The sequence below is a fragment of the Palaemon carinicauda genome, chromosome 7 (genome assembly GCF_036898095.1).
Source record: "Palaemon carinicauda isolate YSFRI2023 chromosome 7, ASM3689809v2, whole genome shotgun sequence".
Taxonomy (NCBI): domain Eukaryota; kingdom Metazoa; phylum Arthropoda; class Malacostraca; order Decapoda; family Palaemonidae; genus Palaemon; species Palaemon carinicauda.
The window spans coordinates 12,047,637-12,054,532 of NC_090731.1; positions in this window are offsets into that span (position 1 = coordinate 12,047,637).

Consider the following 6,896-nt stretch of genomic DNA (forward strand, 5'->3'; position numbering starts at 1 on the left):
AGCATTTATACGTGAATGAAACTTTTGTTTATTAAGTGGAGAGATTATTTTGACCCGGCTTTCCCTAAATAGGAAAATAAATAAAGAAATGACGTTTGGCGTCAGTGGCGTTTATAGCTGTGACGCCAGAGATTTGCATAAAATCAAAATCAATCGACCAGTTATTCGTGAATAGATCTATAGTCCATTTCTTTTAGCGATGCATATTTGCACCGACTCGCAGCGGTGCCCTTTTAGCTCGGAAAAGTTTCCGGATCGCTGATTGGTTGGACAAGATAATTCTAACCAATCAGCGATCAGGAAACTTTTCCGAGCTAAAAGGGCACCGCCGCGAGTCGGTGCAAATTTGCATCGCTTATAGTTTGACTTTCCATGTGTTTTTCTGTTACGTATTTAGGCCTATGGATTTAGTAATATGTGATAGCTTCCCTCATTCTGTGTTATATTTCCGTTTTTACTTCCATTGCTTCCTCCTTATTAAACCTCTCCATTTTTCTCTTTATCTCTATTCGAATTTAAGCTTCTGAAGTTGGAAGGAGGTTATGTTCAAGTTCCTGTTTGTGTTTGTTGGTTTGAATGTGTGTGTTTTTTTTGCTTCTTGGCCATAATATTAGTCGTATTAAAATAAAACTTACAGGGATTAACTGTTATGTAAAAAGTTGGAAATGATAAAATTCTGTAAAGTCAAGGTCAAAGGTCAAGGTCACAGTCAAGCAAAATGTCCAATTCACGTAATCAGCCATAAGTTTAAACATCGTTGTTACAGACACTTCAAACTTGGTTCATATTTGAGTGTATGAAAATACACGCCAATTAATACATGTTCAGGACAAAGGTCAATGTCAAGGTCGAGCAAAAGGTCGAGAAATAAGCGGCCGCGACGGAGGTATGTGCTCTTCTGAGTGCCCCCCTAGTTTTTTTATGATTTACTTCTTTTTGTAATTGAAAAAAATCAAGAAACTTATGGGAGCCTTTGTAGTTTGTTGGGACAGAGTGAAAACCCACTTTTTACAAACAGACATAAGCACACCACCTAACCTAATGTTCCCCACCTAACCTAACCTTACCTTACCTTACCTAAATTAACCAACCTAACCTAACCTAACCCAACCTTACCTAACCTAACCTAACCAACCTAACCTAATGTTCCCCACCTAACCTAACCTTACCTTACCTTACCTAAATTAACCAACCTAACCTAACCTAACCCAACCTTACCTAACCTAACCTAACCAACCTAACCTAATGTTCCCCACCTAACCTAACCTTACCTTACCTTACCTAAATTAACCAACCTAACCTAACCTAACCCAACCTTACCTAACCTAACCTAACCAACCTAACCTAATGTTCCCCACCTAACCTTACCTTACCTTACCTAAATTAACCAACCTAACCTAACCTAACCTTACCTAACCTAACCAACCTAAGCTAACCTAACCTAACCAACCTAACCTAATGTTCCCCACCTAACCTAGCTTTACCTTACCTTACCTAAATTAATCAACCTAACCTAACCAACCTAACCTAATCTTACCTAGCCTAACCAACCTAACCTAATGTTCCCCACCTTACCTAACCTTACCTTCCCTTACCTAAATTAACCAACCTAACCTTACCTAACCTAACCAACCTAACCTAATGCTCTCCACTTAATCTATGAGCCATATCCTTAAGCCCTGTCCTTAAGCCCGACAGGCAAACAGTGATACCAGGCCACAATAGTTAGTGAAAATGAGGGTTGATGACGTCAGAAGCGGGAAAACTAAAGGCAGGGATCTGGCAACACTGTATGATGCCAGATCCCTGTCTGTGGTTTTCCCGCTTCAGACGTCATCAACCTTCATTCTTACTAACTGAAAGCTAATTGAAAATGAGAAATACATATACCACCATTTCATTCATTTATTTCATTCATTTATTGATATTTTTATTATCATATGCTAGTAAAAAAAAAAAAAAGGTTCTCATAACATGGTTATTTATAAAACTTGACGCAGTACACTATATTAGGTTCTATTACTTATACAGCCAATGATCAGGACTGCTTCTACTAGAAAAAAAAAAAAAAAAAAAAAAAAATCGTTATATCGAGAATAATTACAAAAAACTCATTAAAACTTTTGATCATATTTCTCTCCAATGGGTATTCCGTAAAAGTTAATAATATAGATAGATAGATAGATAGATAGATAGATAGCTTTATGAAGAGATGGATCGATCGATATTAAACCGATAGGAAGATAGGTGGAAGAATAAACAAGACAAGACCTATCGAAAGGTAGATAAGTAAACAGAAAAATAAACAAGACAAGATCTATCGAAAGATAGATATGTGGACAAAAGAGTAAATAAGACAAGATTAATCGAGAGATAGATCAGTAGACAGAAAAGTAAATTAGACGTTTTCTATCAACAGACAGGTAAGTAGACAGAAGCATAAACAGACAAGATTTATGAAAAGATAAATACGTAGATAGAGGAATAAACAAGACGAGATCTATCGAGAGACGGTTATGTAGACAGAAGAATAAACAGGACAAGATCTATCGAAAGACAGAGAAGTAGACAGAAGAATAAACAAGAGACAGATAAGTACACAGAAGAATAAACAAGTAGACAGAAAAATAAAAAAAGACAAGATCTATTGAGAGAGAGTTAGGTACACAGAAGAATAAACAAGTAGACAGAAGAATAAGCAAGACTAGATCTATCGAAAGATAGATAAGTACATAGAAGAATAAACAAGTAGACAGAAGAATAAACAAGTAGACAGAAAAATAAAAAAGGCAAGATCTATCGAAATACAGACAAGTAGACAGAAGAATAAACAAGTAGACAGAAAAATAAAAACGACAAGATCTATTGAGAGATAGTTAAGTACACATAAGAATAAACAAGTAGACAGAAAAATAAACAAGACTAGATCTATCGAAAGATAGATAAGTAAACAGAAGAATAAACAAGTAGACAGAAGAATAAACAAGACTAGATCTATCGAAAGATGGATAAGTAGACAGAAGAATAAGCAAGACTAGATCTATCGAAAGATGGATAAGTAGACAGAATAATAAGCAAGACTAGATCTATCGAAAGATAGATAAGTAGATAGAGAACTATATAAAACAATTTACATTTATATCACGCGAACATCTATCCGTCAGCTGTATGATGTTACTGATATCCCACCAGGTTGTCATAATTATCTCTCAGTTGAGAGAGAGAGAGAGAGAGAGAGAGAGAGAGAGAGAGAGAGAGAGAGAGAGAGAGAGAGAGAAAGAGATGTTTATATTGCCTTTTTATGGCCGATAATCGTTACCTCAGGTTATATGATAATGTTTAGGGGAAGATAATTGAGTCACGCTCTTTCTGATGTATTCCTTAGTTCTGGGAATTGCGTCTGTTAGGAGCGGCGTTTATGCGACAACAGACAACAGCAACACAACAGCTTTGATAATAACAACATAAAAAACAACAACAACAACAACAATAATAATAATAATAATAATAATAATAATAATAGTAACAATAACAACAACAACAACAACAACAACAACAACAACAACAAAAATAGTAATAACAACAACAACAACAACGACAATAATAATAATAATAATAATACCTCCCATAATGATAGATGTTATTGGTTCTGAATAAAAACACAAATACGTGATATTATGCGTTTTTTTTTCTTTACAATTGTTTTCAGTTGAATATTAATCACCTTCCAGGTTCAAAAAAATTCTCAATTAGTATGTAAAAGGAGAAAAATAATATAAATAATGTAAAAGAAAAGTAAAATAATCAGATTCCATAAATCTGATGTCTGCTTATCTGCTAATTCCTTATTAATCTTTTTAGTTTACTTTTGATATAAATCTAATAATAGAAAAGATATGTATTTGTTCCTAGATCATCATCATCATCATCATCCTCATCATCATCATCATCTTCATCTCCTCCTACCCCTATTGACGCAAGGGCCTGAGTTAGATTTCACCAGTCGTCTCTATCTTGGGCTTTTAAATCAATACTTCTCCATTCATGATCTCCTACTTCACGCTTCATAGCCCTCAGCTATGTAGGCCTGGGGCTTACAACTCTTCTAGTGCCTTTTGGTGCCCAGTTGAAAGTTTGGTGGACTAATCTCTCTTGGAAAGTGCTAAGAGCAGGCGCAAACCATCTCCATCTACCCCTCATCATGATCTCATCCACATATGGCACTCGAGTAATTTCTTATAGTTTCATTTCTAATTCTAGTAGTCCTCTGAGGGCTTTGTTCTCAAATCTACAAAATAAATAAGAATATTTATTATCTTTGCTTCTTACTCTTTGATATGTCGCTTTATTTTAGTCTTTTATATTCTTCATTTATAATAAACGATAACGGCGCCAATGACCTTCGATGTCACGATGCCAGAAAAATACAAATCAATTAATCATCAAACTTTCCAGATTATGACGATATCGACATTCAGTGTCCTGGAAAACTCTCTCTCTCTCTCTCTCTCTCTCTCTCTCTCTCTCTCTCTCTCTCTCTCTCTCTCTCTCTCTGTTTGATTCTCAATAAAGCTTCAATCCATTTGATTCTGACATATTCTTCAAAATATCCATTGAAATATTTGGAAGATCTATTATATTTCAAGATCATTAATTGGGAGACAGATTCCACCAATACACTCTATGTACAGATTGTGTCGTGTACAATGTAATACATGACGTAATTCATTTGTCGTTGAACGGAAGTTACCATCTGTTATGATAACAATCAATCAATATTTTACTTGACAGATGAAATTGGTTTGAACGTGAAATTTTGAAGCAACTCTTGATCATTAGAAATCTCACTGATCTCACTAATCTATTCACCTCAGTTAAAATTTTTTTCTTTTCAGGTTAATTATTGACAGTTAATATATGACGTAATTCATATTCGTTGAACTAAAGTTACCAACTACTAAAATAATAATCATCAAACATCTTTGGTTTGAAAATGAAATTTTGAAGCAAGTCTCCAACATCAGAAATCTCACTGATCTATTCACCTAATGTGGAAATGTTCTTTTCTGATATATAGTTTACAGTTAATAGTTCGCAAGTTGTTTCATTTATATTCCCCTCAGTAATATTTCACAAAGGTGTCTGTCAGTCTGTGGAGAACTATTATCTTCACAGCGGAAGCGCAGCTGTTCGTAATTATTTTGTTATGTTATGACTGTGTGTTACATTTATGTTGTAAAGCCTTGATCCGAGTTCGATAAATATCTTGATTTCTCTATTAAACACAATCTAGGAACAAAACAGTACTGAAACGTCAAAACTGACGGATTAATTCTGCTAATAACTACACAATATTGTATTATTTCGACTTTTTTAGTTTGTCGTATAATATGTATCAAATTTTTATTTGAAAAGCCTGAAGTATATCTAATAACAATGAAGGTACAGACTGGATCTATGATTAATCATCATTTTATATCAATAGTTTTAATCTATTCGCGTTCATTAATTCGAAATTGATTGTCTTTCACATTAACCATACAATTTCCATTTCCGACTTTAATGTTCTATAGCATTGCATTAAAAAACACAAAATTTAAATTAAAAGTAAGTAAAAAAATATAGAAAATAGAAGTCGCATGACTTTCAACAATATTCCACAATCAAGAAAGTGAATCAATTTAACTTCTAACATTTTATCATGAAAGCTATTAAAACATAATTCTCTGAGAGCGTGAGAAGGCGCCTCTGAGTAAAACATAATGTAAACAAAAGAGATTATTACTGTAGATGTTGTCAGAGCACATCTCAATGAAGAACGGACTTCTCTGGACAATGTAAACTTTCCAGGTTTCCTAAAAGAGGACGAAGACCACAATTCCGAAGTTATCCCTCTCGAACAACCATTGTTTAAGTGAAGGAGATAGAGATGGCTGTCGCCCCTTATGCGAGGGTACCCAACATTGCAACGGGTCACATACCCTGATATGGGATCATAGTGTCCATGGCACTCCCAGCTGTAACATCACTCCAATTTTTGATACATTCCTATCGCTCTTCTTTATGAAGTCTAAGACTGACATCCTACCAGGAGAAGAGTTCTGCTCACTTATCCTAAACCTTATATCCTACCATGGTAAGAGTTCTATTTACTTATCCCAAACCTTACACCCTACCATAATAATAGTTCTCTTTCTTTTGTCCAAGCCTTACACCCTACCATGAGAAGAGTTCTCTGTATTTATCCCAAACCTTACACCCTACCATGATAAGAGTTCTCTTTATTTATCCCAAACCTTACACCCTACATTGAGAAGAGTTCTCTGTATTTATCCCAAACCTTACACCCTACCATGAGAAGAGTTGTCTTTATTCACCCAAACCTTATGCCCTACCATAATAAGAGTACTCTTTATTTATTCCAAACTTAACACCCTAGCTTGATAAAAGTTCTCTTTATTTACCCCAAACCATACGCCCTACCATGAGAAGAGTTCTCTGTATTTATCCCAAACCTTACACCCTACCATGATAAGAGTTCTCTCTATTTTCCTAAACCTTACAGTCACCCTACCATGATAAGAGTTCTCTTTGTTTATCCCCAACCTTACACCATACCATGATAAGAGTTCTCTTCATTTATTCCAAACTTTACACCCTAGCTTGATAAAAGTTCTCTTTATTTACCCCAAACCTTACACTCTACCATGATAAGAGTTCTCTTTATTTATCCCAAACCTTACACCCTACCATGAGATTAGTTCTCTTTATTTATCCCAAACCTTACACCCTACCATGATAAGAGTTCTCTTTATTTATCCTAAACCTTACACCCTACCATGATAAGAGTTCTCTTCATTTATCCCAAACCTTTCACCCTACCATGATTAGAGTTC